The sequence below is a fragment of the Condylostylus longicornis genome, unplaced genomic scaffold (genome assembly GCF_029603195.1).
Source record: "Condylostylus longicornis isolate FDR11 unplaced genomic scaffold, ASM2960319v2 ptg000038l, whole genome shotgun sequence".
Classification (NCBI taxonomy): Eukaryota; Metazoa; Arthropoda; class Insecta; order Diptera; family Dolichopodidae; genus Condylostylus; species Condylostylus longicornis.
Window position 1 is genome coordinate 11736652 of NW_026578007.1, and position 25722 is coordinate 11762373.

At 24.0% G+C, this 25722-nt stretch overlaps 1 protein-coding gene across 1 annotated transcript in view; it reads left to right on the top strand.

The window, feature by feature from the left end:
- Positions 1–8763: 8763 nt before the first annotated feature.
- Positions 8764–25722, top strand: part of LOC129608994 (putative uncharacterized protein DDB_G0277255) — a 109928-nt gene continuing 92969 nt past the window's right edge. Inside the window, exon 1 of the mRNA XM_055520815.1 lies at positions 8764–9480. The gene's annotated coding sequence lies outside the window, so the exon portion shown is untranslated. The remainder of the gene's footprint in view (positions 9481–25722) is intronic.

Genomic DNA, 25722 nt, shown 5'->3' on the forward strand with positions numbered 1-25722 from the left:
CGCACTGTTTTAGCCCTTCTAATGGCAATCTATAGAATTTTTCAGGTTGTCGTCCTTACCTTAACTATACAATGCCTAGAAACCTAACACACTTACAAATTACAATATTACAGCAATCTAAAGCTTGGAAATTTCAACTGTCACCACAAATGCTTTGTGATAAACATTTGAGCTGTAATTAATCCACCACTTGGTATTCGTTCTATTCAAAGCGGCCTTTCTTGCTCTTCGTTCTTGTGTCTTTTCTATATATATATATATATAATATTTTTATCATAATTATTATTTAGAACAATATTATTGAAATCTACATCCAAACATCGGAAAAACAATTTTCTAATATGTACGTATATTACATAATTAATGAAAATTTAATAATAATTGTTCATTAATAACATTAACATTACATAAATTTAAATCTAAGGATTTTATATAAAGCAAAAGAGAATCATTATAAAAGTTTAAAAGAAATTCAATAAAATTTAGAAAAAGAAAAACTTTTAAAATTTATAAGAATAGAGAAAATTCAGTATTCCCTTTGAGCTTGAAGAACCTGATTTATTTTTTTACAATTAAAGTTTGAAGTACCTACCAGAAATACTAATTAATTAGTTGAAAATATTTTAATTTTTATAATATCAAATACAATACAAACGTTGTTATAAGAACTTTGTGTATAGGTACTTTGTAAAATTTTTTAAATTGTATTTAAATATTATTTAGATCAGGGACTCAAGAAAAAAGTTTTTCCAATTTAATAAATTAATAAATTAAAGAAAATTATTTCTTTTCTAAGATTTTTTTCAATTTCATGAAACTTTGAAATCAATAAAACTGGTCTCACTCTTACACAAGTCTTAAAGCCAGTGCAGGACTTAGGTAATTTATGGTGAATATTTTATTCAATGAATTACAATAATATTTTAATACTTTGGACTTGAAGAAATAAATTTATTATACCAAGAAATATAATTAATTAAACATAACGTTCCATAAGGTAAAATTAATTTATAGTGATTGACAACAAAAGTTGAAGAGAATTTCGTAAAAATCCATAAAACATGGTATTAGAAATCATAAAATGTGATTCAATATTATTAAAGTAAGATTCAATATTATTTGAATCGTTTATTGCAAATAACAATAAAATTTACTCTATAGGTTTACAAGAATGTAAAAAGAATTTCGAAGAAATGAAAATCCACATCATTTCTGATTAAAGAAAATCTTATTTATTCTAAACCAAAATCTTCTTTCTCAGGAAAATAAAGTAATAAAAAATTGATTTTCAAGTTAAACTTGCTGATACTTCAGACGCAATATAATAGAATAAAAGTGGAAGCAGACAAATGAAATAAAGTTGGGTCAATCCAATGGTTTGTAACGCATCACTTTTCCCTTCAATAAGTGAAAATACTGCTTTTAAAAACATTCTAACTATGTACTACATTATTAAAACTACTTTTATTTATATACTAAAAAATTTTAAAGATTGCATACATTTAGGATGAAGCAAAAAAAAAATCAAATTTAAGGATAAATTGCACAAGTTAAGAAAAACATTTCTATTTTTTAATTTACCGTTACTTTTTTGTATTTATAGAAATTTAGAAAAGCTTGTAGTTTCGGAAATATAAAGAGCTAAAAATTCAAATATTCACGAAGAGATAACTTGGGAGTAGGTTGAGGTGGAAAACAATTTTTATCTGAAAGCTGCTAAAATTTTAGAATCTTATATATAGCGGTTTACAAGAAAAACGATATCAAAAATTCGGAAGAATATGGTTTTAGATCATAGTAAACTTTAGCGGCTGTTTTGTTTTCTTAAAGTTCAAATCTAGTATACTGCGGTAGAAAAAGCCAGCCGCTACTTTCCTGCATTTGCAAATTTGAAAAATGTTTAAGGTTTCAGTACAAAAAGTAATATAAAAGTCGAATTTTTAGGATTTTTAGGTGAGCTATAGTCTTCTACGGAAATAAGTTTTTAGCAAAGGTCTATATACATATTATGATATTTCAGCTTTCTATTTTCATTGGTGTATAAGTTTTATAAACGTGTGTACGGATGGACAGACAGAGTTTTTGGAAAAGTGTTAAAAAATATAAATGACATTTTACTTGTTTCACCTTATTTCTATTTCTTATCTGAAATTATCAGGCCTCCAAGTTTGCCTTCGAGTTTAATTTGTGTTTATGTATTTGAGAATATTGTGGAAATGTTGCAGAACTTTTTAAAATTTGTAGACTTATAAAATTTTCATTCTGTTTAAGTAAAATCCATATTAAAGATTTATGTAAAATTTCTTTAGTTTACGAAATAACTTTATTATTTTTTAATCCTTACTTACTCAGATTTGAACATCATCATCTTATAAACATAATTTTAGGACAACAATATTGTGACACAATTCTAAAGAAGTGTTCACCGAATACTAATCTCAAAGTCTCGAAAGTAAGCTACCATAAAACATGAAATTATTAATTAAATTTTTTCGAAAATTTGTCAAAAATTACAGAAAGTTGTGAATTAATTATACTTTCTATTGAAAAACACAAATATTGAAAATTTCATTTTAAAGAATTCTAGTAGTTCTGCCACTAAGGAAGAAGTATTTTAATGAAATAAAAAATAAACAAAACAAAAACATTGAAAAAAGAATTGTTGTAGTTAAAAAAGAAAAACAATTTTAAGAAAATCGAAAAATTCATTTTTATTCCCAATCTCCGAAAATATCGAAAAAAAAAAAATTATTTTTCTTTTAGATCTCAATTTATTTTAATAGTTCAACTCTATTCTTTTTAAGCTTTCAATTTTTCATTTCTTATATCGGTTGATTTTTTATTTTCCTTTTTGTTCATTCCTCTTTTTTCTTTAATCCTTTACAAAAATAACAACAAGAGAGAAGAAAAAAATAAACCGTTATTATTTACCGTATTATATATTACATAATAAAACTGTCCATTTATTTTACCTTACACTCAAAAAAGAACAAGAAAAAACAGTGAACACAAAAGAGAACCGGAGAATGTAAAGAAAAAAAAAAGAAAAAGTGAACGATAAACCAAAATATTTCGAACAGTTACAATGATGATGGGGTGACCCTTCAAGGCTACAAGCGATATAACAACAAATTTGGAATTGAAAATAACGAAAATATTGAAAAAAAAAGGAAAACCGATAGGGTCAGTTAATAACCGATCGCATTATGTACTCTCTGAATGTTATTTAAAAAATTTCAAAAGATTGGTTATGAAAGTGTTATTTTGGCATTCATACTTCAAATTCCAAGAAAAATTGATTTGAGATATTAAAAATTGAAATTTGCTTCTTCATAATTTTTAACTTTCCAAAACCTCGTTTCTCAATTTTGTTAGTTAACATTGTTCTCGATGAACTGAAAAGTATTCAATCAGTTCAAGATTATTTTTCCGAGTACTAACTTTTCCGAATAATTTTTAGTACATTGTTTTAACGAGTAGATCAAGCATCTTGCAAACCGATAATCGGGCATACAGATCGACTTCTTGCTAAAAGCAGTCTACTCATGTAGCTTATTCTAATTTTCCCAACAGTAAGAAATTCATTAACCTCTCTTATTGTATGCAATATTCAAATATCTCCCTTTTTGTATAAAATGCAGCCGATAAAAATAAGAAAACACAAAATACACAAATTTATTTCAGCAATTTATATCCTTATTGTCCATTCATTTCTATTATCGTTATATTGTATATAACAAAAACCGAAAAATATAAAACAAAAAAATCAAATAAAGGACCAAAATTTTTCTTTTCCCGATTCTTGGAATTGAGGAAATTCAAAAAAGCAAAAAAGAAAATAAATTTATTTTGGCACGTATTTAATATATGGCCACCACTTATTCTCTTTCTTACTCCGTTCCCTGCTACTCTAATTTTCATCTTGTTTCTTTTGATTTTTTTTTTGTTACTTTGACTTTAAATATACGCTTGTTGCCTCTCATTTGTGTTTCTTTTTTATAATGTACTGCTATCGTTGAACATACATACATACACGTCACTTTTTTTATAATTTTTTATTTTTCGTCATTTTGTAATTTTGGTTTTTTTTTTTTTTTGATTTTGTGATATCATTTTTCTAACCTTTAATAATATATCAAAATATTTTCATTTTCATTTAATATGGAAAATGTATTTTTTTTTTCAATTTTTGTTATATTATTATTTTTAACACATACAAACTTTTACTGGTGTAATTCAACCACCTGCTAGAATAGAATATGAAAGAAAAAAAAACGAATGAAAATCAAAATAATATCTTTAGAAAACAGAAAGGTTTAAATTCACTTTCCGAAAATCAAGGATAATCAAAAAGAAAGTGAAGGGCTATGAAAAAGGACTATGACGTGCCGAAACAGCAGCTCATAATTATACATACAAACATGGAGAAACTGATAACAAAAAATTATTTCTAATCAGTAAACACTTTTAAAATTTGATAAGAAAATTCAAAGAGATTCATTTGCTCATGCGAAAATTCTACACTTAGAGAGAATGTACTAGTGATTACTTCTAAAAAATGAAAATTTCCACAATTGAGTAATTTCTACTATGCTTATTTTAGAAATTTTGCCATACTTATTGTTGAAATTTTACACTATTTCATAAATATTTTACAATATTTACTCAATAAGAAAGTGAATTTATAATAAAATTGAAAAAATATTATTATTAACTTAATTTTTCTGCAAAGAATTGAATGACTGACATTCAGTATATCATCTTGAATAAAGATTCTCAATATAAGAGTAACATTTGCATAATAGAAGCAATTTTACTCATTTACGAACCAGTATTGAAACCTTTTATGTGATTTTGGGTAGATTTTACCCTTCTGAAACTGAATAAAACTGTGTTATAATAGTTACTTTAGGAGCACAATTTCGTGATTAATAGTTACTTTAGGAGCACAATTTCGTGGGAATTGGTAAAAGCATAAAATTACAATTTTCCATTAGCAATATCATATTAGTTCAAAATTTAAAGTTATATTTGTTTTAGTAATACGTTTTGTGTTTGAAAGCTAACTGAACCCCTGGTATTGCATAATGCTACACAATAAAGATGTGGAAATTCGCAGTCAATTTTAGTTGTTGTTCAAAAATTAGCCAAAAAATAGATTATATGTAGCTCGTTTTGGCAACTTTAATTTAATATTTAGTTTTTTTTTTTCAATTAATCAAATTATTTCTATTCAAAGTACTAATTACAATTTAATAAATAATAGATTTCGGTTTATTTTTAATAGCTATTACGTCTCGGTTTCGATTAATTTATACCAGAATTTCAGATAATTATTTGGCCAATATTTTTCCAAAATTTCAGATTTTAAATTTCATATACAGCAAAATTCATTATCACTTATTACTCACATGAATCAAATATCATAAGCTTTACATATAGTGCATAAACTCTTGCTTTATAAGTGTTATATACGAATTAACGAATACAATATACTGTTCCTATAAAAAATATGAAATATTACGGCATATAAACAACACATACCTAACCAATATACCAGAATATTGAAAAAATATTACACAAAACATAAAAATTTACACTCATATTCGGTCTATTCAAATTTTTTCCTACTATATACGAGTAATATGAATACAAAGATTGTACATAAATAATATATGAAAATGAAATTTTCGTCGACCGTATATAAAATATTAAAATATATTTTTTCAATACATGATTTTTTTTTCTTGCTATCCTTTTATATATATCCTTTTTTTTTAGTACGTTTACATTAGTTTATTTTACGTCTCCATATTCGGCATATTCATATTGTATATTGTTTTTTTTTTTATATCGTGTATACTTGTTTCCGTTACTTGTATTTATTGCCTTCATACTCATAAAAATATACAATAAATGTCCTTATATGTACAAGGATATTATTATCAAGTAACTGTTATTTTTATTTTCATTTCACAATTTTTTTTTTTTCCATTTTTGCTTTAAATTTCTCTTACTTACTCTTGTTTTTTATGATTTGTGTTTATATAGAATTGTTTATAACCTTATATACAGAAAATACTTTATGATTTTATTTTATTATTTTCACGAAACAAAAAAAAAGTTATTATTTTTTTATTACTAATTTGTTTCTATTTTTATAAAAAAAAAAAAAATTTTTTGTTGGACTTCATAATAATTTCAAGAACGCAGTGACAATACAACAAGTACAGCAAAAATAATTACAAAAACAGTAACGACACAACAACAATAATTTATCGCCGCAACAGTATATATAGAATTGTTATAACAGTAGATAATAAAGCATAAAAAAAATGTATAAAATGAAAACAATCAAAAATATTAATAAATATATATATACGTACATTTACATATATTTACACACAAATACATAAAAAAATGAAAATAAATTTTGAAAAATCACCTGATTGACTACAACTTGACTGAAATATTGTAGATAGATGGATGGATGGATGGATAAATAAATGAATGGCTGACAGATTATATTGCGTATAGTATAGCTACTTACATACATACATGTATATTTTTCTACACCATTATTAATAATAAAGTAACAAGGTGGTAGTAATAGAAATGATAGTAGTATTAGTGAATAAAAATTTGTATAATATATACAAACATAATAAAGTAATATTACTGTTATACTATGTATTTTCAATGTTATTATAATATTATTGGAATGATGAATAACAGTAATTTTTTGATAGATTAATTTCATACATATATAAATTTTATTACATGTATATACAATCATAAATTTATAGAATTTTAAAAATTAAATATCATGTTCATAAAAAATATAACAAATATATAAAATATTCACAGTAATTTCATTTAATATCCATTTTCGTTTGTTATACTTTACATATAAGTATGTATACTTGTGCACAATATTATGTATTATTAAAATTGACTGTTTAGGTGGTATAACATACAACGTGTATAAAGCGGTAGGACATTTTACTGCAATATATACTGATTATTTACTTTTATACATGTATGAATATATATAATAGTGGTAGAAATATTGTTGTTATGCCTTAAAAAAATTCTACAACTTGTTGCTTTTTTGAAAAAAAAAAAAAATCAATAAATTATTAATTATTATTCTACAATAATTTTTTAAATTGTCCTATGTACAGGTTTATTGTACAGGTTTTAAATAAATATGTTATACAATATACTATTTTATGCTATACAATATGTTCTATATTTCTAAAATTTTTGCAGTTTAAAAATGGAGTGTTTCTTACAACAAATTAAACAGTGTTCATACATTTAATTTTATTTTTAAATTCTCAAATGTCTATTTTAAAATTTAAAACTGGTAAGCTAATTGTCGGAAGAATGCCAATTCTTTTTGAAGTCAATCTTAATTTTCACTAATAAAATCTCATATTTTAACATAATATGCATGTAATAATAGTATATAACAAGCTAGTAATTTGTAGTATAATCCATTTATTACAATAATTTTAGTAGTTTTAAAGCATAACCGTAGGAGGAAAAATATTATAAGAAGTATAAATCCTAACATATTTATTGAATTAAATTTCTAATTATATTATGACTAATATTGTATGAATAATGCATTTTTTGTATGTTTTTAAACATATTTAACACGTTTTAGTGGAAAAAACTGTGTGAGATAGAGGAAAATGTTATATGAGTTAACTTTTAGATCTCATTGTAGTGCTTCGAAAAAAAAAATTAATAACACAAATTTTCTATAAATTTCGAGTTTTCTCAAACAAATTTAAAACAAAAAGGCAAAAAAAAAATGAAAATTCTTATTTTGACGTGCTCTATTTCGAAAAGTGTAGCTCAAATCAAATTTATTGTAAGACGAAAACTAAAGAACAATCGATTGTCTGTAAAATAAGCACCCAATTTTTATTCAACCTTGTATGGTTCCAACGATTATAAAAATTTATTTATATGTAACAAAAATCTGAAACCTTTTTTTTCAACAATCTATAATTCGAAAAAGAGTATACCTGAAAGAACTTTTGCTAAAAATTGATTAATGAATCATCTCTGAAATTATATGCCACCTTATACCAAACACCCTGTATAAATATGTATTTGCCAATTTTACACAATATGACATTTAATCTTGTATATAATATTAATAAAATTCCTTTAGGGCGCGATATTATTCCAAATCGCCATATTTTTATAAAATTTTCAACAAAAATTACAAAAATTTTTAAAATTTCAAAATTAATTACTTATTTACAATATTTTTACGCAAATAAAAAATATAAAAATTTAATTTTTTTAATTAATTCTAAATAATAATCTTTTATTTTCTTCTTCTAATTTCAGATAAAATTAATTATAGAAAAATTAAAATCAATTATAATGGAAACAGAAACCTAAATATAATATACATATATTACATACATATATATATTTATATATAAATAAAATTTAAATATTACAAAATAATTAAAAAAACTTCTCTCAAATACAACGAAAGCAATTTTTTTTGGAATAAAAAATTTATACCCAAACTGTGAATATAAGCGAAAACAAAACAAAAAAAACAATTATTTTTGGCTAATTTTTAAATAAAAATTAAAAATTTAAAACAAAAAAATTAAAAATAAATATATATATATAATATATAGAATTCAATTATATTATATTTATAATTATTTTAAATTAAAAGCATAAAATTAATATTTAAAATAAAAAAAAAAAAACAAAATAAGAAATTAGAAAATTAATATTAAAAATTTATATAGAGAAAAAAAAGGAAAATTACAAATCAAATGAATAAAAACAAAAATAATTTAAAAAATAAATTAAATTTTTAAAAATTAAAAAAGAAAAGATACCCAAAATAATTAGATTTAAAAATTTATATATAATGAAACCATAGAAGAGTAACAATGTAATTAAGAACAAAACAACCATAAAGAAAACTAAAATTATTTTAATTAACTTGGCGTCAATTTAAAATAAAATTTATATAATTAAAAAAATATATAAAATAAACATTTTAATGTTTAAATATATATATATATATACATATATATAAAAATATATAAATTTCAACTCTAAAATATTTTTCTTTAATAATTTTTAATTTTAATAAAAAACAAATTAATGAATGAATGAAAATACAATAATGTATTAAATTCCATACACATATACACACACATTTAAATAAAAAAAATTTTATTAATAAAATAATAAATACTATTTCAAGAAGAGTTATAATATTTAATAACTTTCTTATTAAATACTTTAATATTATAAAAAATAATATAACATATGCAATAATAAAGAAAAAAAAATATATTTGATTAATTATTATATACGTAACTTGGCAACTCTTAACCTTAACTAAAAAATATATATGAATAGAAAATTGATTTGTGAACTTAATCTAACTGTATATAAAATATATGTGTATAAAAATGTAAAAAGGTAAGTGAAATTAAAAATATATATTAATTATATCGTATATTAACAAAATATTATCGTAGATCAAATATTTTAATACAATACCAAATATAAAGCAACATCGTTTGGTTATACAATAATTTTTTCACACATTTAATACCATAATTTAAGTGGGGTAGAGGGAGGGTGCAGGATGGATAGGATTAAATATAAGAATAAAGACTAAGTTCATTAGAAATGATGTTGAAATTATATTATAAAATCGCCAATCTAATGAAATTGAATAGTGTGATTGTAATTCAATCAATACCAATACAAAGACTATTAATACCAAATTTATTTACAGTATTTTAAGTTGAACTCAAAGTCACCACACTATCTACTCTAGAGAGCTTTGATTTTTAACCGGAAATACGACAAGACATATTCAGGATTGCAAATAAATGTTTTCAAATTATTCAGTAAAAACTAACATTAACCTTCTCAAATAATCAACTTTTAAAGAAGATAATTTACATTGGAAGGGGGAGCATTGCTCTAGAGAGAAATTCTATTTTAATATTAGTATTTAAATACTGAAAATTAAAAATTTATTATTATCAAGTTTATTCACAATAACTTCAAGATGAAGTTAAAGTCACCACATTATCTACTCTATAGATTTAAGATTTTCGGGAACACAACTTAGATTCTAAGATTTTAAGAGAAGATAACTAAGAAATTTTCTAAGATCCGAAATTGAGAAATTCGTGCAAAGCTTGTATAGTTGTGGTTTAAAATGTTATGTTCAAAACTTTGTTATGTGCACGTGTATCAAGAAGAGTTTCTCTATTTACTCTATTTAGACGATTTTTACTTTATACAGCACTTATATCTACAACGTTTTTTATGTTTTGCATTTTTTGGTGCGTTAATTTACCCATAATAGTTTTATTACCCATAATATAGCATTCAAGGGTAAAGAATTTAATATTAATAGAATATTATGCGAAAAATTTTTATTTAAAGCAACGTTTAATATTTTATAGTATTTAATCATTGTTAAATAGCAAGTCTTAATTTTGAATTTGAAAAAATCTACTAATATTATTAATGGTAGCCTCGTTTTTAAAAAAGAAAAAGAACTAAGTGACTACGCCTTGTTATAGAACGAGAATAAATTATTTAAATTGCCTTTACAAATTACTGAACATTTGTCTTAATTCAAAATAATTTTTTATTGCGATAACCTGTATAATTAAGGACATTTAATCACCAAATTAAAATATGATCAAAATGATTATAACTTTCGATTGAAAGTAATGGTTTGTTACTTTTAAAATTTTAAATCTATAGCCTAATAAATTGAATCTTTTGAGATTCTAGTAGTTATTTATTAAAGGAAAAAATGTAATAATTTTCAATCCTATACGCCATTTATATTTCAAATTCTAAAATATTGAAATGTTAATATTAATATTATTTCACTTAATTCTTTAAAAACATATATAAAATTTATAAAAAATTTCTATTCTAAACTATTTTAAAACCTTAACTAAGCGAATTTCTAATATAATAAAATTAATTAAGAATATCTTTACACAATACACACAAATATACTATGTGCAATACACACAAGTAATAAACACACAGCAAAATTTAATTGAATATTTTTTTATTTTACAATTGCAAAAACAAATAAGATTCAAAATTTAAATTTATTATTTCATACACAAATCTGAGAAAAAAAAACCAAAAACTTTCTTTAATTTATCAACAATTACAACATTATCATTTACAAGGATAACACATTATTACCATTATCATTATTATTCTATACTGTTGCATCCTATTTAAAAATTCTATTGTATTTTCCTTCTCTTTTGGTTTTTGAACAAAGATAATATTGTGTACATGTAAATCTAGTTAATAAATTATTATAAATTTGTTTTATCGTTCATGTCTACTAAATTGTAGATGATATTATGAAACTTCTACAGTATTTTTGTACTATTAAATCTGTACAATGGCTTAAGTCTTTCACCAGACTATTACTAGGTTATAAGTTGTTTATATAAAACTGAAAATGACCCTTCCGAACACTTCTTGACAAATAAAATTAAATAACCGATTAAAGCCTTATTAAGTTTACATTAAATCACAAAATATTTGAATAAAAAATTTAAAATTTTGTGCAAATTTAAAATGGCGAAAAATAAAAAACAGCTAATGAAATTTTATTACATACACAATTATCACACCAATAATGGTGCAGTTTTAATTATACCACATTCTATGCTATTCTGAACTCAGTGATATAAATAACGATATCTTTATAACACTCTCGAATTAAATATCTCTCTAGTGCAAGTAATATCCTACAATTGACTAAGCCAACTAATTTAAAATAAATTTCTTCGTTGAATATGAATTTTTACTATAATATATCCTATGATTTGAATCCTATGAGAGTTGAATACTTTATTATTCTTATTTTTTATTTGTATGCGAAAAGTTTGAAAAATTATAAGAGAGAAATTGTAAATAATATGGCAGGATAATGATAACATGTACAATGTATTCATAATATTCCAATTATATACTTTTACATATAGATATATTTCAATGTGTAGAAAAAATGAGGATTAAAAAAATACTCAACTCATTTTTCAAAATTTTATATTTTTTTTTGGTTTTTCATAAATTAATTTTTCAGTGCGACAAATTAAGACAAATTAGATTTGTAAATAACAAAATTATAATGCAACAATTTTTTTTTCTCTTTATACCTGTACGAACGTATGTTCGAAGGGTATACTAAATTTGCCTTACCGTTTGTAACGCTAAGAAATAACGGTCTGAGATATAGAGTCAAATGAATGTTTTTAATCAGCATCGAATTGTGAGTTGATTTAGCTTTGTCTGTGCGTCCGTCCGTCCGTCATGTCGTCAGAAACTATAAAAGCTGTGATATTGAAATTTCACAAAAGCAAATATATTAGTAGGGCCAATGTGTTTGATAAAAGTCGTTGAAATTGCTTGGCTCCTTCTGGTAGCTGTCATACAACTTCAGTAGTACCAATCCCGCAGTCAGCTATGGCATATTTATTCGCACGTAGCATAACAAATTCGTATGGGTGCCACAGAGTTGACACGGTCAACTTTACTTTTTTCTCGTTTTTTTTTCTTTTTAATTTTTAAAACAATTTCAATTAATTTTATAATAACAAAGTTGAATCAAAGCAATGGTTTGCAAAATAGCATTTTTCCTTGAACAAATGAAAATAGTGCTTTCGAAATTAATCTACTAGAACTAGATTGTTTAAATTACTCTTATTCGTATACCAAAAAAATTTAAAAAATTGCATAAATTTAGGATAAGCAGAAGAAAAAATCTAAAAGAAGCGTTGTCATAACGATCAAACTTAACGGTTAAGAAATTTGGGTTTTCTTTTATAAAAATTTAGAAAATCCTGCAGTTTTGGAAATATAAGGCGCTAAAAATTCAAGTTTTGTTTTAATTTAAATGGGGAAGGTGGACAAAAATTAATTTCTAACGAAATAAACTATTTATTTGTCACAAAGCTGCAAAAGTTTCAGACTCTTAAAACTTATCGTCCATAGGAAAAACGAATAGCATAATTTTCATAAAACAGATCTTAAATAACGGTAAATTTCAACGGGCATTTTGTCATTTTAACTAAATTGCGTTGCAGTAAAAGATGAAGTGGGCTTTCTTTTCTATATATATAAAATAATATAAATAGTCACAACATGGCAGTTTACGGACGAACAGCTGGACAAACAGATTGGCAGATTGAAACTAATGAGCAGTTTTTTTTTCACTTCTTTTTCAAAAATAGTAGAAAGTGAAAAAAATTAAAATTTTTTATGAAAATAATTTTTTTTTTTTGTAATTTAGAATTAAATTTGAAATTAAAAGATTTGATTTATTACAATTATAATAAATTATAATGATAAAAATTTAAAATTGTGTTTGCACAGGTTCAACATTATTTTTGCACGTTATTATCGGAATTACCTACTCCAAATAAATTTCAACAATAAGTATTGATTTATCTTGCAATGAAATTTCATTTAGAATTACAGAAATGAAAAGATGTTGTGAGGAGAAGGTCATTGTTAACGTAATCACAAATAAGGTGGCAATTTGTCAAATTTCTTAATTTGTGATAGTAAAAATTTAATATACGCTCAATTGATTGTGTGATTTACGACTAATATTCAAAAATCTAAAAAAAAATTCCCTTTATTCTAAAAATAATAGTAAACTATACTATAAATATAAATGATAGAAAAGTAGTCTTGTTCTCAAACGAAATTACAGAATTTTAATCGCAAAGAACTTAATGGATTAAGAATCCAAAATCTTTTCCTAGTAAATTTCATTCTCATACCTGAATTTCTTTATTTTATTGTATTTTTAATACCAGATTTGAAATCTGGTAGCAGACTATTAAGAAATTTTTTTTTATTAATGGCTCAACAGACCAAATAATGGCATATAAGAAAATATATGGGTAACAATTTATTGCAACTACAAATTTTAATAAAATTTATTGAAACTCCACAGTTTCTGTCCTCCACATTTTGTTCAAATTCAATAACACATACTTCAGATAACGATTTTATTTAAAAAAATTCGATTATATCAACTACCTTCATATGTGTATATTGAGCACATATTTCTTTAAGAAATCATGCAAATTATTTAAAATAGTATAGGAAAAATATTATTAAAGATTTCCAAAAACTGATAAATTAAATGATAAGCTGCATGACTTTTTGCACGAAGAAAAATTGAGCAATTTTTCAATCCTATTTGACAATTTTGTTTTTGATAATTTTTACAAAATTCCTTGTCAATTTAACAAATTATATTCGAAGAACCAATTTTTAGTTTAATACATTCGAAGAACCTTTTTTGTTTTGGCTTTTGAACGTCAATAAAAATTCTTAATTTACATACAATATTATTCGATTTTATTGCCTATAGTTATGCAATATTAAATAATATTAAAATTTCATGACTATAATCAAATATCTCTTTGATAAGATCTAAAATAAAAATGAAAATAATTTTTAAAACAAAAAAGGATATTAGAGTATTTCAAATAACATTATTATGAAAAAAGTAATCTAAAAATTTAAGACTGGAAATACAATCGAGATCATCCAATTTAAGTAAATAGAATTATTTTTCTTTGCATATCAGTTAATTTGATTACTTCTGACTTTTCCTTTACGGCATAAAAAAATTCGCGTGTTTTGATTACCAATATCTTTTATCCTTTTCTCGTTATCTATTAAATAAAGGTTATTACTATCGACTCAGACGGCATATTTTTGAGACCATGAATGTGCTTAGAATTTTTTAGAATATTATAAACCATAAAATATTTTAAAGCATGGAACAGAGAACTGTCGTCGTTGTAGGATAAGAAATATTTTTCGATTTTTTTGTTAGCTTGTGTTTTCAGATTTCTTTCAGCAATCGTCAGTAAAAGTTGAAATTTAATTGGAATCAATTATCAAATATACATCTACGTTAATAGTTAATTAATCATTTTGTTTATTTCGAGAATAGTGCTTCCTTTTAGTAGACGCTTATTCACAATCAACATAAGGTATTTATATAGTTTAATATTTGCAGTTATATGAACGCCATTTGTGCAGTAAGATACTCATAGGATCACCAAAAGCCTTTAGTATATTTCTGGTATATACCCTTCTGAAAACAAAAAGAGTACACAAATAAATATATCCTTTACTAGAATGGTTTTTTTCTATAGATCCTAAAGACTTCCAATCACTTTTGTCATGCAAACAAAATGCAAGATTTTTCTTTACATTTACACATTTAATATTTTATCCTCCATTTTACATTAATTTATAAATGTGAGAACTCCTTTCATCAGAAATTTTATTTTTAATAAAATCTTTATAAAGTGCAATTTTAGTAAATACCGTTACAAATCCTTCGGAACAATATTTTTCAGTATTGACACCAGAACTAATAATACCAATCAAGAAATATCGTTCCTTATTATCAACAATTTTTTTTACAACATATCCACCACCACTATCACCTCGGCATGCAGATGACCCATTTTCATTTGTGGCACAAAATTTATCATTTGTAATTTCAGATTTATATTGTGGACCAACCATAACTTTACATTCTCGACTTGTTAAAATTGTTAAATTTGTTATTTGTAATTCATTACTAAAATCATCATCTATTGATTTTGCACCCCATCCAACAATATGCCCTTCCAAACCTACAGGAATTGAAGATGAACTAAAATCAATACATATTGGTTTTATATTCCATGTATATTTTATATGATGATCAAGTATTAAAATAGCGATATCATTCCGCAATGGAAATTGTTCGTAACTAAAAATAATAATTATGGTTTAAAATTTTAAAATAAATTTCTATGTTTAAATTACATATCAGGAACGTGTATACTTTCTATATTAGCATAATGTTCTGATTCCTCTTGTGTTTCATATTGTCGATAATGCTTTCCAGCTCCAATCATATAATTAGAATTATTACTTATTTTTCCTAAAAGAATACTATAAAAACAATGAGCAGCTGATAAAACTATATTAGAATGAATAATACTGCCACCACATATTTGTTGTATAGTTCTTCTTTCTTTAAGATAAATAGCAACATGCCATGGAGCAAATCCAATTTCAGCTTTATTACCTCTATAAATCAATGGAATTAATTTTGGTTTATGATTTTTATTAACTTCTCCACAAATTAAATTACAATTGTCATCTTCTTCTATAACATTGTAAGCCCAATGATTCATTAGAAGACAGTGATCTAAAAAATCACGTTCTACATGTATTTTTTGTTCATAACCTATTTGACATCTTAAAATAATGAAATCTGCCCTATTGATACAATCAATTGATTTTTTACCAGTACGTTCATCAAAACATGCTATTTCTACTCCATTCTTATTTATAATATTTGGTACTAGGCATTGATAGTCCTCCGCTGGTAAAAAATTTTCAAAAACTCTAAAATAAAATTTTATTATTAATAAAAAATCCTGAAATAAAATTTTAATTCATATTATTTTAAGAGTCTTAGTATATTACTGAAATTTTTTAAAACGATTTATATTATAAAGTGATAACTTCAGTGATTCTTGACTCTTTTCTGAACTAATTTCATCGCAAGCAGCTAATGTGACATCATCATATTTTATATAATTTATGTCTGCTAACATAATAACTACAGTTGTATTAATTATATCTTCTTTAATTTCATTTCCAATGGATTTTTGAAAGAGTAAATCATTATTTAATCTATATGAAACTTCATATTCTTTAGGCTCAACATATTTCAATCTTGGTATACGTATATAATATCTAGATGAGCTCCATTTCTGCTTTAAATATTGTTTTTTAATTAAAATTCTTCTTTCTGATAAGATTACAGCGGGATAAATATTTTCTGTTTTATTTGGAAATATTTCAATAACTTCAGCATACCATGCTGGATATTCTGTTTTTGGATTCGTAATTAAATCAAATGATAAATCAGAATTATCACATTCTGATCTACATTTAAATATTTCATCACTCCATGTACCATTATCTTGACAATCAATAATTAATTGTGTAATATTTTTATCATTATGGTATTTATTTAAACATTGAATATAAGCTCTTTTTACTGGATGTGGTATACCCATACATGATGTTGACCCACCAAATTCAGTTTCACAGAATACTTTATAACCAACAAAAAGATGATGATACAATCGACATTGTTTACAAATTACTAAACTAATGTAAATAAATACGGTAATAATCAAATTATATAAAAAATAGTTCATCTTCATTTTACTAAATTTCCATTTCAAATTAAATTGTTATTAATGGAATGAAATTATTAAATAAAATATTAAAAATTTCATTTCTTTTTTAAAATAGGGAAAATTCAGATATTTTACAAATTCTGTATATAAACGTAATGAAAGTAAAATACAAACTGATGGTAATAACTTAATTTTGGGAATATCAGTATTCAAATTTTGATTATTGTGGGAATTCCTAAACATAATTTATATATAGATAACCTTTTAGTTATTCTTTAAATGTATTTGTATGTTTAATGACGTTCAAATCTTATCAACATTATTATTGTGAATGAAGAGGCAATATGTAGCCAGAGAGATTACAATTCAAGATAAATCTAGTGTAATGTTATATAAATAAAAATAATCAGAAAGAAAAACAAGCGCGACTATTATAGACCTAAATAAGAAATAAAGAAATTCTTCATCATAAAAATAAATTGAAAACCAGAAAACCTATTGTAATCAAAAATAGAATTTTTGAAAACAGCATTAAGATCTTAATAATTTAAAATTTAAGAAATTTTAATTAAAATTTTTGGTTAAACCATTTTAAACCTTTAATTATAATATTAACGTAAAATTTTAGACTAATCGAGTGATTTTTTAAAGAGTAAATACGTACAAAATTTCAAAACAATGTTCAAATGACGAAACGTAGAAGTTAGACTTATTGAACTAAACAAATAGACTACATGCAAATTGTTAAAGATTCAACAATATATAATCTACAATAATAATATCAAGTTTTTTGTTATGTGGTATCACCCTCCCTTCCAAAATAAACAAACGAATAGGCTAACATACATGTTTAATTCTTAACTTAGAGTTCAAATTTTAAGCAAGAATAAAATAGACAAGGATTATCGCTGGCTTACGAATATTGTTAGCACGTTCTGTTCTTAACTTTTTATTACATTACGTTATATTCTGTTCTTAACTTTTTATTACGTTACGTTATTTTCTCTTACGTTATGCTATGTTATATTATATTAAATATTATGTGTAAAACCTTAATTTTAAATTATTCTAAAAACTTTCGTATTCTATTATGTTACGTTATTTATATTTAAAGCTAATTTACATACATATGTATTATCTAAACACTTACAAGCTTTTAAATTAGAAAAAAAGTTGGCAATAATAATGATGACGATGAAACTTGCTAAAATATGGTATAGATTTTACAGTGCCATATACTATTCATACTAAGTTATGCTTACGATATAAACGTAAACTCAAATAAAATTTACATGTTTTTGGATTGCTTAATAATCAAAAGTCTTTTTATTGTACAAGATACACCTAGGCTTGATAATGTGGATTCGCCATATTAAAAATGTAATTCTTGCTTCAAAGTTACTTAATTTTTTGGATCCAAAAGTAAAATTCAAACTTAAAATTAGAAATTGCTAATTAAACACTAACTATACATTTACTATTCCTAAAATAATATTCTAGATAATCTTTCAGGAATCGACAATGACAAATATCATTGTCGACTCTTAATATTTCGTCCGAATTTAATGTTTTTTTCCACATTGCAATATTATCAACAAAAATTATTGTGAATGGTGAAGAATTTTTATGAAAGTGATAAAAAACTCTGTTGAGCGGAATCTTACATAGGGAAACTATTCAGCAAAAAGTATAAAGAAGAGCAATTACAGTGAGAATTGGTGAGAAAAGAATGTTGGATTTGGTTGCAAAAGAACTTCTATTAGATATTATAACAAATAAAAAGTTATTTTTAAGCATAGTGTCACATTCTTATTGACCGAAGTTTTGTTACATTTCATTGATAATTTGTTAGACTTGATTGGGTTTTACTTGAAATTGTGTGGCAACTACAATTTAATTAAAGTGATCTTGTGACAGTTCCTTGTATTCTATTAAATATGAAATTTTCATAAAATTTACGAAATTTTAGAGTCGATAAATCGAATTTTTAGAAACTAATTGAAAATCTATGAACTACAATTTAAATTACTTGACCATTTGGCAATCAATATTGTGTTTTCCACTACGCTTTCATATATCAGCTCTGTTCTCTCTTTAACTTTATTATTTAATTAAAACTAAGTGTTTCATCATATAAATTTCAATTGATTAACGTAATACTCTACTATATAGTAAATATTATTAATTTATTTAATTAGAATGTTTTGTACAAAATTTGGTTATTTAGATCGAAATATTTTAAAAGTATCCAATTTTTAAATAACGCACATATGTTCAACAATCTAACGACCATAAAACATAATAAAACAAAATATCGAAAATTACTTAAATTTGAATTAAAATTTCTCAAAAACAAAAATATTGTAGGCAAGAAATAATGAGTCAAGGAAATGTATGTTAAGAATTAAAATGCAAACAACACTTTTTATTTTACAAGCAAGTTATTAAAATAATATTCCGGTTATAATATTGCATATAAATTAAAGAGGAATTTCAATTGTGAACGTTGAATTAAAAATTCTACTGTTTGCCTACTACTAGTAGTAGTAGTAGTATAATTAGAGAGGGAGGACCCCATACACTAGAATAATAAGGGGTCCATTATTCAAATCGACAATGCTCAGATTAACACCCTATACAACCGTCATGTAATACAATCCCAAATACCGCCTACTGAAGCCAATTAACTTACTTGGCGAATTTCAAAAACCGTCCAAAGGCTCCCCCGACAGGTCTTGAAGGCCATCATGAAAAAGAGCCCTCAGAACGCTTAAAATTACTATAAAAATCTACAAAACCATTGTAGATTTTTATAGTAATTTTAAGCGTTCCAAATTTTCTTTTAGAAAAATAATTTATAAAATATATGATATATTTGGACAAACAAATTATAAAATGGCACATCAAGCACAAAAATAATGATAAATATTTAATATAATGAAAATACCAACTTCATAAAACAACGACAAGCTGACATTTAATGTTACCCCAAACCAAAAAACCATTATTCAGGGTTGCGTAGATCCGGAATGACATCTTACAGAAATTATTTTCCTTATAAGATTTATGAGTAAATAGCTAAAGCAGACTACTGGTGACTAGTTTCCTTGTTTCTGAACACAATGACACACGAAGTCCAAGCACCATATAAACCTTTACAACAAAGAGATGCTCTCAAGAAGAGTTAAAAGGAAAATTGTGGATGTAAAAATTTTCTAAACGGACGGCCGTACAAAATGAAACTATAGTAAGACCATTTTTCGATAAATTTTTTTTTTATGGTAATCTACTGAAAAGAATAAAGAATAACAAAATGTTATGGTCGTTTGTTGTGTTTGCACTTTTTTTTTGGTTTTGTTTTTCAGTTCCAATCAGTGCCAGGACTTATGAAGTATTATTATGAAAATATCTTATTATTTTTATTCTATTTTATTTTATGTTAAAATGATTATTCTTTGAAATTAAAAGAAAAAAATTATTTTTGTTAGAAATAAAACTGAAAATAACGAATATAAAAAGATAACATGCAAATCCAACTTGTTTTTTTTTTTTTTGTAACATTTAATTGTTGTGTGCACGATAAGAAAATCTATATAGGAAAAAGATATTTGAATTAAAAATAAAAAGGATATTTAAGACACGTCTAAACTCTTCCAATTTTTAACTTGTTTAACTAACAAAAATAACCTTAACTTTTCAGTTGTTGCTATTTTTTATGTATTTTGTAAAATAATTTTTATTTTATTTTTTTTTTTTGATATGATATCAAACAGAAATTATACTGTTATGATAGTAACACGTTATTATACAATTCAAATGACATGCTATATATATGCCACCTATACAGCAATTTTCATAATATTTATGACAAGTTAGTGTGAAATTTTTATACAATTTATAAATTAGATGTTACGATATAATCTTTATAGTCGAGTTTAATAACCTGTACAAGGTTTAAAATAGTAATTTTTTCATTCCCCCTGAATTTTGGCAAATATAATTGCAAGGATCCAAGTTCCTTGTCTATACTAATGTCCATAATCTTATACTAAATATTTTTGTAAAATTTTAATATACTATTAGTTAATTTACGATAAAATTACTCAAAATAATTAAGAGCTACTTGTTCCGTTATTAACGTTAAAAACCTGTTTATGTTGAGAGTTGACAAATTTTGCTAAAATGAACTGTCGCTAGCTTTTATTATCAGAATGTTGTAGAAATATATTAAAATTAGACTCATAGCAGAAGAACTGTATCAAATTGTTTAAATTTGCTTTTACAATCAGTCATAATTGTTAACTTGTGTAACTTACGATCATTATTTGAATGTAAAACTGTGTTCCGTACACGCAGGCAGCTCATTTTAAAGTGATTGTGGAATCATAAACAAAATTACCGTGAATAAGACCCCAGTTATAGAAAATATACATAAATAAAACCATAAAATAATACTTGGCGCAATTTATATTTGAAAGTTGTATAATCGGAACTTTTTGTAGGGTAATGGCTAATTTCTAAAATTATTAATTTAACTTAACCAAGGTAAAATTTTTAATTCTAAAAAAAAATATCCCCAAACAGTTTTACAGAATATATAAAATGGCTTGAATCCTTAAATAATTTAATATTGGATAATAGAAGGCGAAGTTTAGGGAAAAATGTACTTTATCAATTCATCCCACAAAATTATTAATATAGAGTTTTTCTATTGCATATTGCACTGCGATAGCAGTAATAGATTTTTGCCAGAAATTAGACACTTTATAACAAAATGCGAATAGAATGCTAAGAGATTTTACTAATTCGATATTTTCAACTATTAACGAATTTAAGATTTTAAAATAAATATTATTATACATATGTATAATTATAATACCTAGATGTAAAAAATTTCAAATGTCATGTTTAAGTTTCTTCTAAAAATTCCTTATTCAGATACAACACATTCAATGAAAAATTTGAATATTTGTTGTTAATTCTTCTGGGATTTGGAAAAATTATTTTCATTGTATGCTAGCTTCCATATACCAAAAACAGTATGAAATTCAGCAGCTTAATTTTTATCGTAAATGTGGAATATTCTTCACAAATTATCTGCTATCAGAACGACTTGTTTTTCTTCATTCTCGGCATGCCTTCAATTGCCTTAAATCCTTTAAGTTTAGTGCAATTCTTTGACTCTGAATATATTTTTTAAAATATAATAATTTGTTTGTATTTTAAAATTCATCCATCTTTATTAAAATTTTCATATTTATTGTGTTTCTGTATTAATAAATTAAATATAATTTTGATTTATAATTAAAATATTTTTGATTTTTATTTTATTTTGGATTTTCATAACATTTATATATAAGAAAAATGAAATTTTTTACAATTTTATTCATATCCAAATCTAGGTGGGTTCAGGTTGGTGGATTTTTTAGAGAACCATTACGTGATTTTGTTTATAGGTTAAGTTGGGTTTGATAGTTGAAATGTTTTCCATAAAAAAATTTTTATTATGTAGAGCGTATTTGCTTAAAAAATACACTGCTATACGTTCAGCATTCTCTAGTACTACTACAGTCCGTTTATAATAATAAAGTTCCTGGAAACTATAGTTCTTTTGGAATGATGTAAGTCAACTATGAGACTATAGTTCTTTTGGTGTGATTAACATCGCTCTTGCTCTTATTTACTATTAATCAAAATAAACTGCTTTAAAATATTTAGTAATACCCGATAAAAATCAAGGATTGTAAATGAAGTGACTTGAATATATTGAATAAAACTTTCATTATGCATACGAAATTTTATATAAAAGTCAACATCGAAATGAATGTCAAAAATATTTAAATTTTAAAAAATAAAAATTTATATTTATTTTATTAATACAGAAGCATAAATGACATTAAAATTTTAATAAAGACGGATGAATTTTAAAATACAAACAATATTTATTATAATATTTTAAAGAATGTGTGCAAGGTTAAGGCATATAGGACTTGTAACTTGGATTTAAATCAAAAATATTTAAAGCATTTGAAGGTATGCCGAGGATTAAGAAAAACTTGTAGTTCTAACGACAGATATTCCCAAAGAATATTCTACATTTACACAAAAAAGGAAAAATATGTTCCGAATTTCATACCAGTTTTGGTACATGGAACCTAACATGAAACGAAAATAAATTTTACAATCCACATCTCAGAAGAATAAACAGAAAAAGTTCAAATTTTTTCATTGGGTTTATTACATCTCAATAAGGAATTTTTAGAAGAAACTTCAACTTGTCTGGAATTATTAAAAATTATATTAGATTTATTATCTGGAAAAGATGTCCTATATCTGGAATTTTATTGCAATTAAATTGGGTATTATATTTTATACATAATAATATTTATTTGGAAATCTTAAATATGTTATCTATTTTAGAGTTCAAGCGATCCTTTTAGAGTGAAATCACTTGAAATATTCAATTGAAAAATTTACAATATTTACTCAGAATTTTACTATCAAACATTATTCATAGATTTTGTTTGATTTGATTAGAGTTTGACATAACTGTTTGATTTTGGTCGACGAGAGCAAATTTAGTACGTTGCCCATTGCTCATTAGACAATATTCGTGAACATTGTTTGACGCTGAAACTCTGTTAACCTCTATTATAAGGTTATAATAATTTTTAATTATAAAAATTACGCCATACATCTATTATTTAAACACTTCTCTCATTAGTGTTCTTAAACACAAATTCTTAAACACAAATTTTAAGAAAATTAAAATTTTCGTAATTTACAAACTAATTTCATGTTCTATTTTTAATTCACTTCATTTTACAAAAAGAAAAAAAAAGGTTATACTCGTACTCATGTCCCACAAATCATATGAAAAATCTTTAAGGATTTCTAAAATGTTTAAAATATTTTTTTATTTTTCTAAATAGGACGCAATTCTATGTCAAATTATAATGTCATGTACAACACACACATAGTCCATCTATTCTACATAAATAACTTAAATATGAAAATGAAAATTTCTAAAATGATTTTCTAATGTAGCCTACGAAAATCACATTTATTATCCTGTTGATTCATAATTTATTTTTAATTCTTTTGGGTTCTAATTTTTTTTCTTTAAATATTCTAATTACAAACACTATCATTTTCTTATTTATGCTAACTGTAGTAACAACAAGTACGCATTTACATTTATGGAAAATATTATACATAAAATTCATATTATTTAAATAAAAAATTATCCACACTTTTCTGATTGACAGGGACTAATATTCAAAATTTTAAAAACAAAAATCAAAATTGGTCTTGGTACATATTGACACCGAATTATGAAGTCTGTAATGTAGTGGATTGCGAATCGTAATTCATAATCTTTACAATTAATTCTAAAATTATGTAAGCACATTCATTCAGTTTATCCATGTGTCTATCTGCCTCTTGATGAGTTTTAACAAGTGGTGCACGATATTCGAAAATAATAGCAAATTAAAAAGGGTTAACCTCGTATATTTTTTGTACAAAAAAATTTAATAACAATCGAAATTTATCAGAATGAAATTAAAATATTTTTCGTTAACAACTTTCATTCTACTTTTTATGCTTTTTTAAATTCCTCCAGATATCATTAAACTTCAAAGTCTCTAGCAAGAAATGTTCAATGTTTCAAATTTATCAGTACCAATCAGTAGTTGTTTAAATTTTAATTTTATCACCCTGTAAATTTAATTTTATTTCTTGTTGTTTTCTACCATCACATAGCATTATAGAATTTAGAATTCACAATTTTTTTTCTTTCTTAGGCAAATCCACCACCATCAACTTGTGAATTCTTCAAGACTCATTAGAGATTTAGAAAAAATAAAAAAGACTTGTGTACTTGTAATTTCTTAATATGTAATTTTTCTTAATTTGCATTTTAATTTATCCAATTAGGTAATTATGTGAAGTGAATAATGTTATATATATTGTTTTTGAAATTTTTAATTATAAACTTAAATTTAATTAAAACTATTAAATTTTACATTTAAAAAATTAAATTTTAAATATAACTGAGTTAGACTAATAATTATAAAATAATTGTTAATTTTCTAATTCGTAATATGCGAATTCAAGAGCGAGCGAGAAGTTTGAAATAAAATTGATTTCTAAATCAAATTTTCTAACTGAAATTGCATTGGCAGAATTCATTTTAACATTTGAACTGTTTTATTTTCTGCTTATTATAAAAAATTGGTTGAAAGTTTTTACTTTCTATCCTTCAAATTTAAAATATTTATCGAAATCACAGTAAATTCTTTGAAACTAATTTGGTTAAATGTTTGAGTAAGAATTTTTTCTCAAACACGCTTCACCCGGAAATAGTTAATTTTCGTCCTGAACGCAATTAAATATAGAAATTGATGTTCTGAAT